Source organism: Aedes albopictus, chromosome 1 (genome assembly GCF_035046485.1).
Source record: "Aedes albopictus strain Foshan chromosome 1, AalbF5, whole genome shotgun sequence".
NCBI lineage: Eukaryota > Metazoa > Arthropoda > Insecta > Diptera > Culicidae > Aedes > Aedes albopictus.
The window spans coordinates 2,314,969-2,333,721 of record NC_085136.1 but is presented as its reverse complement, the minus strand read 5'-3'; the positions used below and the strand labels follow the sequence as shown (position 1 = coordinate 2,333,721).

Sequence of the window (18,753 nt, the reverse complement as noted above, 5' to 3'; positions counted from 1 at the left end):
AGCAAGGGTAGTGCAGCTGCGGTTGAGCTCGTCCTTAACTGCTATCCGTGCTGTCGAGCCACAAAATTTCCTTCTACCACGGAGTTCACAGTCAACTACCGAAACGTTCGGTTCACTCATACAACCCACAACTACAAATGCGTTCTCTGAACTGAATCGAGTAAAAAATCACTCACCCACCGGCCATCGTTCTATCATCTTTCCGATGCCGTTTTTCCAAATCCCATTTACAACTTAGATCCATCATTACTTTGGTCTTCCCAACCAAAAAAAAAATAAAACTAGTGTCTACACGTAGAAACGTAGAACCTAGGCTTCAGTAGTGCGAGCGAGAGACGGCATGTTATGAGAGTGAGAACAACCATAAAATACACACTCCGAGCCTGATGATGGGTGGTGAATCATACTTACTGCTGCATGCAGCAGTAAGGGGCGAAGCAGAAGGGATAGGAAAGTCGAAAAACCAAGCATGGGATGTGGGAATGGTAATGGAAGCGGGCGATGCACACACCATCACCATATGATACCTACAGACAGACGGCTGGCTGGCTGAAGGCAGGAGAGAATGAGCAGAGCAGATTTCGCATTACAGCCAAAACACCCAGACATATATAGAGCAGTTTTCAATTTTTAGGGGAGCGGCCATTACTCATTTTTCAGAGTGCTGTTCGTCGTGAATTGGTTCAAAACCGTACCATGTCGTATCAAATTTAGCGACGGTGTTTTAAAATCAATCCAAAATAATTAGTACTTATTAGAAACAGTAATCTTGATTATTGATTAGATTTCATAGGCAAGTCATTACAACTGAGATAAACTTAATCTACATTATGAGGCCATTGAACTTGAACTCGCCTGTGGCCGGAACGAAACCCGAGGCCAATGAAGGAAGCTTATCAAGAATCCGAAAGTGTGTCATTCTTCCTTCTATTTCTCCTTTTCCGATGGGTATACCTTCAGACAATTCCGTTGTGCTTGTCCTCCCGGTTTCCGAAAATTTATGGCCTTAGAAAGTCGTTACGTCAGAGAAGCACCAGACCAGCCAGCCAGCGTAGCCACGAGACCAGACCAGACCCGACCAGACGGTAGTAGCTCTCGTTCTTGCTGGAGCGCATTTTCGGTTCTGAAGCACGGGAATCTCCGCTTTTTCGGCAGCGGCGGCGGCAGCAGCCAGCAGTGAGAGGATTTTATGTTTTATTATATGCATGATTTTCCGGCGCTTCGCAGCATTTCCCAGTTACCGGGTGCTCTACCAGAAGTCAGTGCCAGCGCACTCGAGCAACAACACTATGGATTCGGAAAGAGTGAAAGTAACAGGTGGTTGGAATTAAAATTGATTTATAGAATTATTTTCTTGTTGTTACCCGCTTACTGATGATTCGGGGCAGAAGATTTAATGCCGGTTCTGGGTAATCAGCTGAGCCGGATGAATTCAACAGTTTCCCATGGAGAAGCGGTGTATACATATGTAAGATATGGGATGTTACAAGTCCGTTTCACTTCGAAGTTTTTGTTTATTTATTTTTCCACTGATGCACCGAAGTAGATATACGTGTTCCTATAAAAGTTAAGATATGTACAATAATCATGCCTATGCAATTCAGTTCTATAATTTCTATTTAAAATAGCGGAACTTATGCTATTTGATCTCTTCGTCCTGGAGTGTTTTTAAAACCAGTTGTACTTAAAAGGTGACCTCAAATCTTTCCCAACTGAACTGCGGCCAGTACAGCAGAGCAGAGCTTGAAGGTCTTAATTCCAGAATAGTTCGGATGACCCAGATCACCAAGTGAATGTTGCTAAGTTATCAGAACTGCACTCTGAGGCTCCAAGAGTAGCGTAGATTATATTCCGCGAGCATTCGCTACAACAAAAATATACTAAGATTTACAGATATTGCGACCCATACATCAAAATACCTTGGGTACATTTGTTTGCCAGTGGATACCCATATAGCTACAAATTGAGAAACTCGTAATATTATGAGGTTCAACAGACACAATCGTGAAAGAATTACGCCGATAGAGTAAAAAGAAACAAGAGTAGAGCCTGTAGATCTCGAAGGTCCTAATTCCAGAAAAGTTTGGAAAGCCTGGAATATCCCATGAATGTACCAAAAGCATTATAGCTGTACACTGAGGTTCTATCAGTAGTATATACTACATTCCACAAAAAAAATACAACTCAAGCATGATACAGTAAGTAGATATCGTAACCCAAACATCAAAGTGTATTGGAGGCCATTTGTATTTCATGGAATGTCCAACTACCACAATATCAAGTTGCTCGTAGCATTGCTAGGTCTAATGAACATCAACGTGACTAAATTTCTTGAACAGAGTGAACAAAAACGATGGTAGATGTTGTGGATCGTAAGAAAATGAATTCCAGAGTAATTTGGATGACCTAGATCACCCAATTCATGTACCATGAATTTTTAGGGATACTTTGGGGCTTTTTGAGTACCGTAGACTAATGTTCTGTGATCGTTTATCGTGCATAAAATTTGGTTGATAATGTTGGATTTGAGTCACAAACTTCGGAGTACTTTGGAGACCTTAGAATAGCTCTGAGATCAAAACTTCAACAGACTATGATAGGTAGTAATACACTGCATGTCAAAGGCCAGTGAAAACTATTAATGATTAGCAAAACGATGAAATTTGAACAAAAACATGTAGAATTTATATAAAATACAAAAAAGCCACGTTTTTTGGCTCCCAGCAAAAGGGAGGATGGTGCAAAGGGGGGAGGTACCATGCATTTCTTAGCACAACTATTCCTCTTGGCTATAAAAAAAAATCCAGGGTAAAATGTTTTAAAACAAAGAGGATATTGCATTTCTACCAAAAGTAGATCGTCTCGGGTGTTTACGGGTTAAATAGAAAAACTGCAAAATCCAAATTTCAGTGCCGATTGTATCAGTATCATCCCTCGGCCCGCAGCAGCACCCTACATTTTAGCAATAAAAAAAACTTTTACCCATACAAATTTGCTCCTATTTCTTTGAAATTTTCACATTTTTTCTGCCCTGAGTGGAACGCAATCGTTGGAATCAATACCAGCATTTTGTAAAGTAGCCCTGACTACCAATACAAGCTGTCTGTACCACCGCACTGCACTCAAAACTGAGATATAGCTGTTAAACCCCAATATACCCTACTTTTGTGAAAATTTCTTATGTATTTCTGCTTTGAATGTACTGCTCCGATACAATAGAACTTTCCGTAGGTGAAATTACTCGGAGAGTCAAATAACAGGGGTTTGAAACACCACATGGTTCTCTGAACTTTAATAGTTCCCATTGACCCCAATTCCTCTTAAATATTTGAATAATTCGCTCATATTCCTACGCGGAGTGTAATATGGTCAGTAATTGACTTTCTTCAAACACTTCACTCATATCCATAAGGTCGATAAAAGTTATGTACTGAAATGAACGGATAAATTGTTTGGTTTTACCCGAATACCCTTATTTATTTTGTAAATTTCAAATACATTTCTGCTCGGCGTGTAACAATGACAGTGGACTAGTCAAATTAACCAGAAAATCTAATGAAGGTTCACAGATAAAAATAATGATATTTACACGTCATGTAAACTTCATTTTAGTCATGTAAATTTAGTGTTATCATGTGAACTCTCAGAGTCATGCTGAATTACATGACATATAATGGAAGTTTACATGATATTTCATGAACTTTACATGATATGTCATGTAAAATTCTGTGATATCCCACGCTCCAATTATGTGCATCCTATGTCACAGAATTTTAACCCTCTACTTCCCATGGTTGCTCTAGAGCACCATCGATTTTCGACGAACTCGAGACAAACGAAATCAGATGAATATGATGCAATAGTTTTTAGAATATGATTGTAATCTCATTAGGTAAACCTAACTCCCAACTACTTGTTTCAATAGTGGAACTATTGATAAACAATCAAAATACTATTGATTTACAACTAATTTTTTTTTCGTTGATTTCGAAAAATTTGGCCAATTTGCAATAACTTTTGTTCGAGAACTTTCTTGGGAAACGATTTCTTGGCATAGAAAAAGTCGTTCAAAGTCGTGAGAAGGAAAGGGTTAACTCTTTTTTCGATCTGTGTTGTTCAGATCGCCACATGGTTCTGTAAACTGAAGTTCTGCCAACTTCAACCCAATTTCCCCAAAATCTTCGATTTTTTTCATATTTCTGTTTGGAGTGTAATATATTCATGCAAAATTCAACGAAAAATCATGCACATAAAGGGAATGCTGAAGTTAGTGCATATTTACATGAGATATCATGTAAAATTACGTTCGTGTAAATTTCCGCTAATAGTCGCGTAACCGGTTGGAGTCCATGATGGTTTACGCGATGGTTGGTGGAAATTCAACGATTTAAGAGGAATTGGAGTAAAAGTTTTACAGTATTTCGGATCAGAGAACCGTGTTGCGATTCAAATAATTTTCATCCAATTTTCCGAGCTCTTTTACTTAAAGAAAGTCAATTGTTACCAACCATATATAAACCGAGCAGGAATATGAGTGAAGTATTCTCATATTTAAGGGGAATTGGGATAAAATGAACACTATGAAAGTTCAGAGAACCATGTAGTAATTTCACTTACGGAAAATTCTACTCTATGTAAAACATTACATTTCAAGCAGAAATATTAAAACTAGTAGGGAAAGAACTATATCCCATTGGAAATCACTCAAAGGGGTTTTTCCCTCTTCCAAATTTTTAGTGAAAAATAAATAATAATAATAATAATAATAACTATATCCCACCTTTTAGAGCTGTGCGAAGGTCTGACAGGTTGTGTTTATACTTAGGGCAATTTTACATAGGGGTGGTCCTGTTCTTATCGATTACGATTCACTCTGGGGAAGGAAGCATGAGAAAACTTAAAATATATAGGAGATATCGGAGTTGATTGCTATTTCAATCATTAGGGCCGTTAGATCAACCAAATGAGGTCCATTCGATGCTACGGAAGTTTTTACACATATGCGAGCTAAATTAATCGTTTGTTTTGCACTCCAGTAGGGAATAGATGAGTATTTTATCAAAACGGTGAGAGAGACCGGGTTAAAACCAGCTCAAAACTCTGATTCTCAAATACAGATACAATTTCTTAAAAAAAAAAACTTTCACCTGTATTTATTACAATACGTTGAACAAATTTCACTTTTTGTACACAGCAGCATTAGCGTGATGCTGGCGATGGTGGCCATCCACGCGACTGATGAAAGGTCAAACTGCACTGAATTTTATTTGTACGGACTCCCACTTATGACCACATGGTATATGGGTGGTCTATCCCATCCTAAGTCCCATCCCAGGAAGAGGAGCCTAGACGGAGTGACAGTAACTTTCTTAGCAACGTCACTCTCAACGGTTGGTACGAGATGTCCCTGTTGGGTTCTATGGATTTAATTTAGTATTCAATAACACTACACAGTATGCCTGGCCGCTTCAATACTTGTAATGCGTCACTGATTCACTGCAAGCATTGATAATTACAAGCAAAATTATAGAAGCAGTCGATTCTATCATTTCCTAGGATGCTGCCGTTTTTGCTGAATTTAACAAACATGTTTCTGTAGTAAAGGTAAACATAGCATTTTTGACAAAATTCAGGGGCTAAAAAGGAAATCATGAAGAGTATAAATTGAAGGGCCCAGAATCAGAGGGATGTAAGTGACCATTTTGTCGATTTTGAGCTGAGCATATTAAAAAAATCCTCAGATTCCAAGCTTTTGGGAACTTTTTTAAGATTATTTCTACGATGATTAGATAAATTACAATAAATCGTAGGAAATTGGGTCGATTTTCAAACTCCATATATTTCGTATGGGACGAAAAATTGGTGAAAAATTTTGAGACTCATTAACTCGAAAGTGGGTTTTTGTCACTTACACACCTTTGCTTCTAACCCCCTCAATTGTCATTCAATTTTAAGGATATTTCAGATAATCTCTTCAGGAGAATTTTAAACTTTGATTAACTCCAGAAATAGATATGAAAATTAGCTTGAAATTCTGCAAAAAAAATCAATCAAATCACATCTGACAATATACAAATTTAAGCACAACAGGCTTGGAAACTATCCAACATATTTTATAAGTTTGTGAAAAATCAATGCTTTTACAACGCAATTCATAAATAAAACAACACTCGTCCATACACGTTATAAGCTATGGTAGCATAGAATTATGGGTTTTAAGTTTGAATCAGCTCATCCACCTATAGCTATGGGGCGAAATTTGTTGTTGTTGAAATCAGTGTTATACGTGGGGCCATGCAGAAGGTACGATTAGAGTATTCGTTGTTTTGTTCAGTTAGTTTTCACACAAGGAAGATTTATGAGGTAAATAACATAGATATATGAAAGTTTTTGAAAATTGTTTTTTCATACACTTTGAACGGGGATTCACTCAAAATTCTGTATTATACAGGTAAATCTGTATGTATGGTATCCCTGCCCCTGAGTTGACTTTTGTAAAATCATCAATATTATCAAAAAACAACATATACAATTTCAAGATGATGATTTTTGTTTAGGTACTTGAATTGTATAACCCTTTCGTGACGGAGCGTAAAAAATTGAAATCTCCATACAAATGGCTCAACTTTGGCTCTCCAGAACTCTAAGATTCTTCAACAAAACAACAATTATTTTACATCATTTGAAAGAACTACTCTTTATCTTTCGATTTCTAGCTTTGACTACCTAGACAAATCGGAAATAAAAATTATGCGACAGGCAAAACTTTTTCATATTTTACGGTTTTTGTCCACTTTTTGTTTACCTTGTTGTGGTCAATCTCACAGGCAACGTAAACAAAAGTTTGTTTACACACAAACAAGTATTAGTAATAGCTTAATTTTTGAAACAGTTTACATCACATAAAACAAAGTCTAAACAGATTAAAAAAATATGCAAAACTGCTACCGCTCAACAGCACAATTGTGCTGGTTCGTCACGAAAGGGGTAAAATAGTTTGTTTTTTAATATTTACAAAATAATTAATAAGTCAAAAAAGTAAAAATCCGGATATATAACAGTTTAAATTGACTGTCGAATAACCTATGGTTTAACAAGAATCGCTCTAACTTCTTGGAGAATAACCCTGATGTGCACTATATACCGCCAACAGTCAAACTCAATAAACATTTGCTTCACTTCACAAACAAGTTACAGTTTTTTTTACTTTATAAAATAGGCACAATTTCCCAAAGCGTAATATTAGCAAGTACCTAAGTTAAAATACACATAAATAAAACGTAATAAAAACACAATTTTGCTATAATTTTTTCCTTTCCTGGTATCACTATTTTCTGTACAGTTTTGATGTAGCTTATACAAAAATAAATTTGACCAACAATCGATTCATTCATTTTTGTAATTTTTGTTGGATATGTTGACACTTGCTTGATTTTAGTATTGAGAGAGATTAAACACTTATTATTTGAAGCATATCAGGCTGTTGTACGACATTTAGGTTCTATCCCAATAAATAGGATCGGCTAAGTTTTGTTTGATATTATTTGCATCAATTTTAACAGTTTCACATTAGATCTTAAACACGTATTAAAGCTCTCTGCTCATTTTTCATTCACTCGCTCCTTTCACACTAAAATTTCCACACTAACACCTCCCATGCGAAGTTGATCCAAACGTGTAGATTCTGCGTTCCATGCAACCTATATCGGTCAACGACAGTGCTCTCAAGTGATTCTCAATCTTTAACAGATAGAAGACTGAAGAAACTAAAATAACGACCCTATCCAAATCAGATGCAAAGTAGAACTGGCACTTTTGGTTGGTCGTCATTTGTTCCACGACCAAACCAAATCTAAATTTTTATTACCAAGAAGAAAAAAAGTCCCAAAGAGAAAGTTACATCAGCTTGCATATTGTTACGTGCCGGCCTTCAACTCAATGGCATTCGTCTATTCTTTTATTACAGGACAAGGAAAAAATGAACCTAACTTTCTATTTTGACTTTGCGGCCCTCCTGGCAGGATACGACCGAAATTCGTCCTTCCGTTACGAAGGATCTTCTCGAAGGAAAGTGCCATAAACGAAGCAATTGACACAGGTACACGCTGTGCATCGACGACGTGGGCCGTCGGGTTTATTGCATACTGTTTTGGGTTCAGACTTAAGAACGTGATTATTTACCTTGGCTTGTGAGTTTGTTTTGAATACGTATAATCCAATCACTGATGTTTATCCTTTTATGGTAATCCTTATCAATGGTTTCTGAAAAGAAAAAAAAAGTTGATAGCGTTATCAGTACTGTAGAGAATGTGCCTCTCAACGGAATAAAAGAAAATTGTATGAATGTTGGCATTATCATAAATTAGCTCGATCAGCTGTTTGCTTCTGAACGAAAACTGCGCATGCGTTGGAGTAGTTTCCCCTCCGTAACCTATACATTCAGTCACAAGACTCACAACTGAAATAGATGGCTAACGAAGCTACATCTAGCGATGACTAGGGAAACCTTGTCTAACAGTTTACAAAGCACACCCATATCGTAGTTTGTATTCCGCTTTAGAACATATCTTCTCTCATTTTCACAGGAAATTTCTCACCTCTCATCCGAGAGAGGCAGCTTTTATGCTCTTATGCTATCTACTCGCCATGGCCTAACCATCGCTTTCCGAACAGCTTTGAAACGGCAAATTTTGCCGCCAGTTCCCGATATGTTTTTCCCAAGCATGAAGGCAGCACCACGCTGCTACTGCTGCACTGACGGAGGCAACATGCAATAACCGTTAGCATACAAATTAACTCCAACCCAAAAATAAAAGACAAAAGCGTTGACTTCAATGGGCTTTGCGCAACAAGTTGCCGAATTTTAATCACTTAATTTTCGGGGTTTCCTCTATTACCCTAATCGCGCGCCGTGTGGAACCGGAATCTTTACGAGCGCCGGTAACGGCGCGTTTTATGTTTGTAATGCACGATAAAGATGACACTGTGTAAAGAGAGTTCGAACGGGTTGTAAACCTGGTCGTAAACCGCCCCGTAAGTGGCTCGTAAACGATTTTATTGTTATCAAATTGATCGTATCAAATCAACTGCCAGAGGGCGCCAGTAGCTTTGACCACGTCCCATTTTTTTAGTTCAAGTAATAACTGGATCACCAAAGAACAAAAAAAGACATCTAAGAAAAGGCTTTTCAGTGTTTTATTGATCTTCTTCCTAAAACAAACTAGAAAAAACCTTCAATAGTTAAACAAATTATGCAAAAGTATCAAGTTCAAACCACAGTAGGATATAGGATGACGCAGTCGAAAGTTCAAACGCTTGTGCTGCAGACTGCATCATACTGAAAAGAAAGTCAGTGAAGGCAAAGGTAGGATCCAATCCAACCAGGCGGCCCCCGAAGAACTTCAAGCGGATATCAAACGCGAATAATACCGCACCGACAAAAGCTTTGGATGTCACCGACCGTCGCTTTCCCATAGCCTTACTTCGGCTGCGATAATCATTATCACCTTTTATGAAATCTCCGCGGAACTCCGCTCCAAAAGGCATTGTTCTCTCTACTTTGGAGCTCGTTAATAGTGGAAATAATTCATTTCGTTTTGATTTAGCATCACCGCTGCTGTTGGTTCCGCTCTGTCTCGTGAGAGTAGGTACCCTTGCTGAGCAAAACCGCTAAAAGTGCAAACATTTGTTTCATGATCAAAAATGAATTAAATCATCGCAAATACCATTAATTTCCTATGCAATCGAGGGTAAAACAATAAACCACCACGCAAGAATTCGCCCATTGATTCTTATCGTGATCGCTGGGAAACGACAGTAAGTGTGGAAATAACAATGATAATCGATAAACAAATCAGCGCAGAGCAAGTCTCCGATGCAATTGAACCGCCAATTCGATCATTATTTTTCATTAATATCCAGCTCAACTGCCGAATGATATGACCCTTTTCGATTGTTCCCATCGCCGCATTCCCAGGTCGCCTACATTCCCTCTAATCGTCCCCCTTGTTGGGTTGGTTCACATCAGAGAGACCCATTGCATGCAGGTGAGAAACTAAGAATCGTGTGGTCGGAAATTTGCGAATGTTTTCCGATCCAGTTTTGAATCGATCCCCGAGAAGTTGGGCATACGAGTACCTACGCTGAATCGAACTGGTTAGGCAAAAGAAATTCGATTGTTTTCTAGAAGGTGTTCGAGCGGCGTTTCTTCGGATTTCTTTTTTCGCGAATTGGGATTGCTTTTGTGTTGTCGTTTGCGAAGTATACATATGTCATTTTCTGCTTAAAGCCCTTTGAATTCCATCGAGGCACGTTGAATGAACCCGTTTGCGCACAAGTCAACGCCTTTAGCGATGCCTTTCTGGGTGTCTGTCGGATACCAAATTTTGCTCGTCCGGTGTATTGAAATGTGAATTAAATTAACTCAAATGTTCAAATATAGACTGGGCCTCTCAGTTCGGACGGAACGCATCGCTGCAATCGTGCAGATCTCTATTCAAGTTGCGGAACATCCTCTAGTCTGAGAAGTGGATGGCATAACCAAGACACCTGTTTTAGCCCTCAAGGTAATTTAGTCGTGAAAAAATGCAGGTCTATTGTTTCGCATGCTTTGACTTACGTATTGAAATAATGTTTTTTTTTGTGCATTTTGCTAGTTCTTTAAGCCATCAAAGAAAGTTTTCCAACCCTTTCCCTTTCTTGTAGAATAAACTGTAGCATTAACTGTTGATGAAAAACGAATCACAATCCCAGGGTGTTGGGAGTCGAATCCCGCTCTATCCAGAAACTTCTGATATTTTTAGTTCTAATATTTCCTTGAATTTCTGTGACCTGATAGAGTATCAATCGTGCCTACATAAACATTTGCATTTAAAAGCTCTCCGTCAATAACTATGGAAGTGCTCTTAATTTCAAAGACATAAGGCGTGAGACCACTTGGGCAGACCCGCCCAGTACAGGCTAAATAATAAATTAGAAAATTTCCATAAATAATTAAAAAATTATCAATACAGAACTAGATGCGGGAGCAATATTGACTAAAAAGAGGGCATGATTAAATTAAGGTTCACAAAAAATTATTGATGTTTGAACATGTAATAGATATACAATTTTACAATTTACATAGCAAAAATTGAATTTTCACACCAAAGGAGTTTATAATACAGACTCCACTGAGATCATTTCCACTTTTATATAATATTGAATAGGATGCTAAAGTGGAGGCCATATGCGTACATGTCAAGGTACATGATTCCATTGAACCGCGTGTGAATTGTTCGTATATCGCCTCAATTTTTGCATCTTAGGCGCTATCAATAAACCCCCTTCCCCATCGTAGACTTTCGTTTGTCGTTTCGACAAACTCCGATAATGCTGCAGCATGGAACCCTACAGAACGCGGAACAATACAGCTTGAAAGCTGCTCAAGATGCCACTCGGAACTTTCAAGCTTATAGAAGTTCAGTTCGGTAACATTGTATTTCAAGGAAGAATTAAATGCATTTTTTTGCAGAAAACAACTGTTTAAGCATACTCGAATAGAAGACCAATTGGAATTTATCGAACCAATGAATATGAGGCTTGAACAAAAAAAAGTCGTCCTTCGGATTTGAACCAATAGCTGCTACGTAAGAATCAGAACAGCGGATGAAATCTGACTTGATTCGATACTCGGTCGGCAGCTAATTTTGCACTCTTGTACAGTAGTGGAGTTAGCTTTACTTTGCCAAGTGTCGTTAGCAGCACAGCGGTCAGCAATCCATCATGTCGTTCTCGAGAAAATCAGATATGCTACTAGAAGTTCTACAAATCCTGCAACCATTACCGTTTCGAAATGCTGAAAAAAGCTGCCCCTACCGTTGAATCCCATAACATCTACTCGTCTCTATCTCTCGATGATCAGGGCTCTGACTCCGAGGTCGGAGAGGGGGTTCCCTTTGTTTTCAAGGGTGAAACGAGGAAATGGATGAGGCTCCAGAGACCCACCAAAAAACCTCGGAATCTGCCTAGTAGCGACCCCCAACCCACCATGACGAGTTTCAAGAGTGGTAAGAAAGTCACAAAACGTTTCCCTCCGGGATTCAAAATCCAGGACGAACGAGACTTTCCATCACTCCCGGGAACATCAAAAATCCCAGATGTCCCACATTTTTCGAATTCTCAACCGGAGAGACAGCATTCGGTGCACCAGGAGCAACCTCAGGGTGCACCAATGTTTACGCTCTCTGGCATTGTAGACAGCATCCTCAGCTTCTTCAATGCTTCCGATTCCATGAAGAACATTGTAAAAGGACTTCTTCCTTGTGTGATCCCTCTTTTGAAGCAGTGAGCTTCTAAAATGCCCCTCCTTGCGACAATCGTATCTTTCGATGGCCACCGAGGTCGAAGATACGATTTCTGTTCTACACTGGAACTATCGTGGTATTACACCGAAATTAGGCGCTTTTAATTTTTTAGTTAACAATTTACAATGAGATGTTTTTGCACTATCCGAAACATGGCTGACACCAGATGTAACCTTACCTTTTCCCGATTATAATATCATTCGTCTTGATCGAACCGACTCGTACGGAGGGGTGCTTCTAGGGATCAAGAAGCAGCATTCATTTTACAGAGTCGATTTCTAGTCCACTGCGACGACTGCGAATACCGGAGAAGTTACACGAGTGGCACCTCCTGCTCAAGATGGCAGGCCTAGAAACAGCCGATTAGACCTCTCAATCTGTTTAAGATCACTATCGCTGGAGTGTACATGGAAGGTAATCCAGGATCCCCATGGTAGTGATTATCTGCCGATTGTTGTTTCTATCTCCAATGGATCACATCAACCTCCATCTATCGACATCACCTATACGATCTCACCAAGCACATTGACTGGGAGAAATACGCGGATGCAATTATCAACGGTGAGCAATCGGTTGAAGTCTTTCCATCGCGGGAAGAGTATCGGTTTCTATCCGAGCTGATCATCATTAGCGCGCTTCAGGCACAACGTCGACCAGTGCCAGGTCCGTCGGTTCGCAGGAAACCCTCCAATCCGTGGTGGGATAGCGAGTGCACAGAAATCCAACGCGATAAATCCGCGGCGTTCAAAGAGTTTTGGAAACGCGGTTCGGTCGAAAACTTTAAGCGGTACGCTTCCCTTGAAAGCAAGTTTAAGAACTTGGTCAAGGCGAAAAAAGCTGTTACTGGCGTCGGTTCGTCGAGGGTTTGTCACGCGAGGCTTCAATGAGAACTCTTTGGAACGTCGGAAGAAGAATGCGTAATGCGTCGTCGGTTAACGAAGATCGTGAAAGCTCTCCTCGATGGATCCTCAAGTTCACAAAAAAAGTTTGTCCAGATTCCGTACCCGTGGAGTGAATAATTCGTGATGTTTCCGAGGGTAGGGACGAAATGGGCAGGTCGTTTTCGATGGTTGAATTCTCACTTGCTCTTCTTTCATGTAACAATTCCGCTCCAAGAATGGATCGATTTAAGTACAACTTGCTTAAAAACCTCCCGGCGTCGCTAAGAGGCACTTCTTGAACTTGTTCAATCAGTTCCTAGACAACAACATCGTTCCGGATGATTGGAGGGAAGTGAGAGTGATAGCTATTCAAAAACCCGGGAAACCCGCGTCGGATCATAACTTGTACCGTCCATTCGCGATGTTGTCTTGCGATGTTAATGATGTTGGAAAAGATGATTCTCTTTCGACTGGACAGATGGGTTGAGTCGAGTGGCATGTTGTCAGATACACAATTTGGTTTCCGCAAACGCTGACGACTGACTTGTGTTGCTTGCTTCAGAAATTCAGCTTGCCTTTGCTCAAAAGCAGCTAATGGGCTCAGTGATTATCAGATATTAAGGGGACTTTTTATTCATTTTGTGTCGATGTTCTTTCCGAAAAACTACACGAAAGTGGCCTTTTACCAATTTTGAATAACTTTTTGTTTAATTTTCTGTTTGAGAAACAGATGAGTCTTGCTCATGACGACTTGACAGTTTCACGAATTAGCTACATGGGTCTTCCCCAGGCTTCATGTCTTAGTCTTCTGTTTTACAATTTCTATGTCAGAGACATAGATGATTGACACTTGTAAAATTGTTCGTTAAGACAGCTTGCGGATGACTGTGATGTTTCTGTAACGGGATCAAGAGCAGTCGACTTGCGAGGGCCACTACAGGATACTTTGGACAATTTGTCTACTTGGGCTCTCAAGCTGGGTATCGAATTCTCTCCGGAGAAAACTGATATGGTAGTCTATTCTATAAAACACAGACCGGCTAAGTTTCCGCTCGTTCTGATGGGTAAGGCAATCACTCATAGCATGTCTTCACAATACCTTGGCGTCTGGTTCGACTCCAAATGCACCTGGGGGAAGCACATTGTGTATCTGATACAAAAATGCCAAAAACGAATCAACTTCATGCGAACTATTACCGGAACATGGTGGGGAACACACCCGGAAGATCTGATCAGGCTGTACTAAACAACCATTCTATCGGTTTTAGAATACTGTAGCTTCTGTTTTCAATCCGCGGCGAAAACACACTTGCTGAAGCTTCAACGGGTTCAGTACCGTTGCCTTCGGATCGCGTTAAGTTGTTTGAACTCAACTCACACAATGAGTTTAGAGGTACTTGCTGGAGTACAGCCTCTGACAGACCGCTTTGCGGAGTTGTCGTTCTGGTTCCTCATCCGATGCGAGGTTGTAAATCCGTTGGTCAAAGAAAACTTCGAAAAGCTGCTCGAACAGAATCCTCAAACTCGTTGTATGAGTATGCTACTGGTACATGACGCTGGAGGTAAGCCCATCTCCGATTAACACCAATCGCGACAACTTCTCAGACTTCACCAGCTTATCTGTGGATTTTGATTCCACAAATTTTTGCAAGTAAGTTCGGGCATGTTAGCGGGGACAGACAGTACTTCGCAGATGGTTCAAAAACCGATGATTCGACTGGATTCGGTGTTTACAACGAATTTCATAGCGCCACCTTCATGCTTCAAAAGCCCTGTTCTGTATACGTAGCTGAGCTAGAGGCTATATACTACACCTTAGAGTACATTCACACTCTTCCACCTGAGCACTACTTCATTTATACCGACAGTCTAAGTTCTCTGGAGGCTGTTCGATCAATGAAACGGATGAAGCACTCAGCGTACTTCCTGAATGGAATACGCCAAGTATTGAGTGCTTTGACGAAACGCTCATACACCAATCATAGCTTGGGTCCCTTCACATTGCTCGATTCCGGGCAATGAGAAAGCGGACTCACTGGCTAAGATGGGCGCTAGCGAAGGCGATATTAAGGAGCGTCAAATCGCTTTCGACGATTTTTTTGCATTGGTCCGTAAGCAGACATCAACTGGCAACACAGATGAAGAGATTGAGAGATAGGTAGATGCTTGCACTCTATCATTCCACAGGTATCGAAGAAGGCATAGTTCAATGGGTTGGATTTTGGCCGCGATTTCATTCGTGTAGTGTGTCGGTTGATGTTCAACCACTGTTTTTTAAACGCAAAAGCCTTCCTTATGCGTGTATGAAGACCCTATTCCGTTACCTGTCCTTTTCCCTGTCCCATCCTTTTTTTCTTCCCTTCTCCCTCAGGTAAATGATGAATACGCTCGTGTTTATGGCGATGGCACAAATTTCCCAAATGGAGGAGAACGTGCCTCTGGAGCCGACCTACTGATACCTGATACCTGATACTGTTTTTTAAACGCATAAGCCTTCCGTATTAGGCTCTCAGAAAGCAATCTCTGTGTCTGCGGCGTGGCTTACCAGGATATCAAACATGTCGCATGGGGATGCATTGAGTACCGTAAGGTCAGATCTGTGCTGCATGAAATTCTCCGGGCCCGAGGAAAACAACAGAAACCCGTTAGAGAAGTGTTGGCAGGCCTTGATTTGGAATACATGAATCTGATTTATCAGTTTTTGAAACGTGTTGATCTCAGAGTTTGATGAAGTACGTTGCTTGTTTTCGTTGTCTGCCAATTGGTTTTGTTGTTCGTTTCTGTCTGTCTTCGTCCCCTTTCGTTTGTTCTCCTCTTGTAGTTGTCTACCGATCAATCCCTCTTTTTTGGTTCCGTTACAGATCACCACATTTTCTCCCATCAATGTTTTTAGTAGAAGTTAGCAAATAATTTAGTTTAGATCCCCTAAATTCTTCCTTTCCAATTTAAAATTTTTGTAATCCCTAACCTCGAAGCAGCCGCGAGTATTTCGGTTTTCCCAAACTGAAAAAATATTTAAAGCAGTAAAATATTGTAAAATGTAAAATTACATTGATTTCATGAAATGATTGAATGAACAAATAAGGGGGTTAGAAGCAAGGGGGTGTATATAACAAAAATCTGCTTTCGGGTAAATGAGGTTTAAAGTTTTTCAATAATTTTTCATTTCATATGAAATTTATGAAGTTTCAAACGACCCAATTTGTTCCAATATATTGAATATTTCCATATTTCGTAAAATAATCTTTTCAATACGCGATCATTACTTTGACCTACACACTAAGAAAAAATCACCGACTTCGGTAATGTTTTACCGAAATCTCAACCGTTAAGTTTGTTTAACAGGAGAAATTCGGTAAAACTTGCAACTTCTACCGAACTTCGTTAGAGTTTGACAGATAAACGATAACATTTTACCGAAATTTTGTTTTTTACAGAATTTCGGTAAAAATCCATTACCGAACGCTCAGCGGTTGAGATTTCGGTAAAAATTACCGAACGCGATTAGCTGTGTATTGTGGCATACTCCTGTTTAGTTTCGCATTTATTCAGGACGACGAGCCACCATTTAGGGTGGACGCCGTTTGCTGATTATGCGATGCACCCAAATCTGGGATGATTTTTAGGATAAAATCAACCATCAAATTCGGATTTTTCAACCGAAATTCAAAAGGATTTAGAACACCCTAGTCGAAATATTGTCTTCTACGCACAAAATGTTTCTGAAGTCTCAGTTGCATAGTTACAGAATCGGGAGACATAAGTTTGACATCGATTAAAGTTTTTCAAATGATACCTTGTCGGGTAGTGCCTCCTAAAAGCTTGAAAGCTAAAGAACTTTTTGATGTGCAATAAGTAAAAAAATATGAATGGGTAAAAATGCTTTATAGACAGTTGAAATGTTATAGTGTGAAGATTCTCAGCTAACAACACTAGTTTACAAAATAAAACGAAAGTCGTGAACTTCTATCAACGGCCACAATTTTTGAAGTACGATTTAGCACTGATTTAGAAACCGTGCTTCAAAAAATTTTAAGTAGCGCAGTTTTTGTGTTTTAGCTAAATATCGAGTTTTACAACTTTTAAAAATATGGAATTTACTAAAGTTCAAATATCTTGCGTTATGTTCAACCAATTTCAAATCATAAATTAAAAGCTGAATACAATACCATTCGATCATTTGAATGCAGGTTTTGCGTCAGATTGATGAAATTCAAGATATTGGCGAGTTTTAGGGACGATCTCCTTAAATTTTAGCCAAATTTCCAAAAATATATGAAGAAATGGATTTTTTTAACAAGTAAAAAACAATCTGAAAATTCTTTCTCAACGTTTATCTAACATATCATATGTAGGCGAATTACAGTAAAAAATTCAGCTCAATCAGAGCATTGATTACGGAGAATTAGATGTGTGAAGTGAGCGACGTTGCTTAAAAATAGAACAAAAATCGATTTCAAATCATCAACCTTGTATGGAAACTCGAAAAAATTTCCGCTCTACTGTAATTTTTTTCCTTCGCGTTTTCGAACTCAGGGCATGATATTACACCTAAAATAATCATCAGCTTACCGAGTTCAAAAATGCTGTAAACTAGTGCAATTTGATGCTGTAAATCAGCCTTCATTTGGACAAAAGCTCAGAGCAAGAGCTACAATCCTTTATTCAGCTCACACCTAATTTTGATTTTATTTTTGATATCTTGATTTTATTCAAACTTTAGCTGGTTTGAGGTTTTATTAAAGGCTGTTTTAAGGCTTAATATGCACTTAATTAGTTATCAAATGAATTTATGAATTGGGTAGAAATAAAAATTAAAACACTTTCGGGAGCCTATTTTTACCATTAGCTGCTTCTATTGCTATAAAGAGATGTTTCGGAATGTATAAATTAAACTGTGAGAAAACTGGGAATTGAACTCGGACCTCCTGATTTATAGTCACTCACATTAGCACCTACGCCACACAATTGTATACGTATGCTCAAAAACAAGAGCATTACTTGTTGTGCTTCAATAGTCAAGAACGTAAGTTGAACTAAGCCTGTATTAAGGCTGAACAAGCGATGTGGACTTCACGAAAACATGCTTGGATCAGCTGTCAAAAATGATTTGATTAAAGGATGAACAACAGATGATTAATTCTGCATGTTGGTGTATGATTTAAAGCTAGTTACATAGATGAAGAATATTCTATTCAACTTGATACTCAGCCATCTATGTATTACTGATTAAAAGGTTGAACAAGCCATACTTCAACCCAATGTTCAGCTATCATTTTGTACAGTCACTGATACCATTAACCAGCCACAGTTCATCTAATACTCTCACTGTTCAGCATTCATTGTTACTTGGGTTGGTGCTACGGCAATCACTTCTCAGTGAGTGATACGATCCATGGATTAGTAATACTGATTTTTATTGTTGTAGAAATCGTTCTTTACAGTGGGGTAATTGTTCCCTTCGTTGTGGTAGTACCTAATGTAGCGGTAATGGCCATTGAGCACTTTTTCGACTGAAATATTACCAG

The 18,753-nt window shown here is 39.1% G+C and overlaps 1 protein-coding gene across 3 annotated transcripts in view; it reads right to left on the bottom strand.

Annotated features, from left to right (window-relative positions):
* LOC109406960 (homeotic protein antennapedia) overlaps window positions 1-18,753 on the bottom strand; it is a 247,339-nt gene that overhangs the window by 160,498 nt on the left and 68,088 nt on the right. For all 3 annotated transcript variants that reach the window (XM_062842870.1, XM_029864517.2, XM_029864518.2), the window contains exon 2: window positions 8,182-8,262. The gene's annotated coding sequence lies outside the window, so the exon portion shown is untranslated. The remainder of the gene's footprint in view (window positions 1-8,181; window positions 8,263-18,753) is intronic.